Below are 2,307 nucleotides of genomic sequence, written 5' to 3' on the forward strand. Positions count from 1 at the left end.
AATATCCACATATAACTATGTCATCTGATCATCACAGCAAAAAATGTCAAAACCTTACCATATGAGGCTTAAAACGGAGGGAAAGTCTATTCATTCCCAGATCATAAACACATATTGATGAATCACTAGTTCCTGCAATAATCTCTTTAGAATCGCTTGTGAATTTTATGGATAAGATCCCATAATCATCATTATCATCCAGAACCCGGAATTTTAATATCTCATGAAGTTCCTGTATAAACCAACTTCAGTGAGAAACAAAGCCTTTGATGTATCACAGGGAATATTGAAAGGGAAATACTTAAAATAAACGTCCATATTTCAACATTTAAGGTTATAGACACTACTACAGAAACGTACAGTACTACTGGCAGAATGTTCTCCCATCAGTACATCATTTGAAAACACCTGTTCAACACATCATCATTAGTGTTGCTAATAAATCAGTACATAGACTTCTTAAGTTACATTGCTACGTCATACCTTCACTTGTACACTGAACTTATGAAGTAAAAGCGATACATATTATTTTGCCTAAGAAATAAGAACTCCCTTAACACTATAATATAACAACTTATATTTTTCTTTCACGTATATTTTCTATGCAAAAAATAAATAAATGTTATACTTTATGGGGGAACTGAACTTAAAATTCAGGGGACACAATTATGAATATTGTAAGCTGAGTGGGAGAACAATACGAACTGCAGGATGCAAAAGAGCTAGTCACACTAAATCAATATACATTATTAACAAGAATGATATAAAAAAATTAGACGCTATTTACATTGATTGATAAAAAAACAAAAATACTGTGATTATAGATGTAGTTAACAAGAATGATATAAAACTTGGAAATCAATAATTTGTTATGTACATTCCCCAAAAGTGAAATATCAGGAATTCTATAGAAATGTATCCCCACGGGTGCTCATAGCTCTTAAGTCGCAATCCATACTGCACCTTAATCAACTTATGCTCCAGGAGAACAAATAAGCCTGCTAGATTAACTATACCTACAGCTAGACACTACTAGTAACATATCTTGTTTTGTTCACTAGTTGAATAAAAAGAAACCATCTGCCATTGCAAAATCATTCAACAGTTGTCTCAAGACAGATCATTTTTATATCACAATTTCAATTTACTAGTTACTGAATCAAGTCAACTAAGAACCATACTATTTCTTTAATATCTTAACTAGCGAGAAAATTTTAGAAATGAATAACAAATGAAAGATACAAGTAAAGATGTGATACAGTTCAGGCCATATCATACAGTTTCGTATTTGAGGAGGTTCAGTATCTTCCTTCTTTGTTTGTCATTCTGAAATTCCTGTTTCATGACCACAAGTATAAGGGGTTTAGGAGGCTAAAAGCTAATACTGATGACTGTTTTGACTTTTTATGAAGCAAATGAATAGGAGTAATGATACCGTAACATAGAAGCAGGAAGATTGAAAAAAATAAAGAACAACCAACCTCATACATTACTTTCTTATTGACTGGTGCAGTGTTGTCACAAAGAAGCCACTCACTGGTTGCTTTCAGTTTTAAGAACCCGCCCTCACTTTCGTCATCTACGGACTATAAAATTAGAATCAATCAGCAATGGCAAGATAATCTTGAAATTATAACTCAACAATAATAATAATAAAAAAGAAAAAAGAGGGTAACAAGTTTCAGACCTCCTGGTATAGTTGTGACGAGTGAGAGCGTTGTTGAGTTTAGACATTGACAATGTGTTTGACAATATCCCTGAGCCAGAGACTGTCCGCAATCTTTGTAACAAAATCTCCATTCTCTTTATCCTTAATTAAATCATGAAAAACATAATCATTTTCAACTTCAGCTACTGAGATGGTGATTTTGTGGGAAAGAGATGAAGTAACAAAACGAGGAAGGGGGGTTGTCGGAGATTTTATGAAATGAGATGGGTAATTGGTGGTCAGATAAGTGGTGGAACAACAACTACTAATATTCATTCCCCCGAATGCTTTTCTCTTTGATTTTTATTCAATTATTAATGTGCAAGCTGGAAATAGAAGTTGTTCCCATGGAGTAAATTAAGCACAACAAACATATAACCTAACCTTGCAAATGATAAACAGCTACTCATCAGTCATGCCCTGAGCTTGAAAGGTTTGAACTCCAAAAATATTCCTCAAAATTGTCGCTTTGAACTTGAAAATCAAGGAGATTAGAAATTCCAACCTTCAATTTTCTAATTGAGAAGCTGAATTCATATGCAATTTTGTGAAAGAGAAACAAGATTGGGTGAGGGAGATGGTCAGGATTTGAAAACTAA

General features: G+C 33.4%; 1 long non-coding RNA gene across 1 annotated transcript; it reads right to left on the minus strand.

Annotated features, from left to right (window-relative positions):
• Nucleotides 1-206: 206 nt before the first annotated feature.
• On the minus strand, nucleotides 207-1,805 carry LOC141700598 (uncharacterized). Its single transcript, XR_012566440.1, has 5 exons — nucleotides 1,688-1,805; nucleotides 1,482-1,586; nucleotides 1,279-1,335; nucleotides 361-408; nucleotides 207-232 (listed from the first exon to the last, which is right to left on the minus strand). It is a non-coding gene; the product is annotated as an uncharacterized LOC141700598 (long non-coding RNA).
• Nucleotides 1,806-2,307: the final 502 nt, after the last annotated feature.

Source organism: Apium graveolens, unplaced genomic scaffold, assembly GCF_009905375.1.
Source record: "Apium graveolens cultivar Ventura unplaced genomic scaffold, ASM990537v1 ctg2561, whole genome shotgun sequence".
Taxonomy (NCBI): Eukaryota; Viridiplantae; Streptophyta; class Magnoliopsida; order Apiales; family Apiaceae; genus Apium; species Apium graveolens.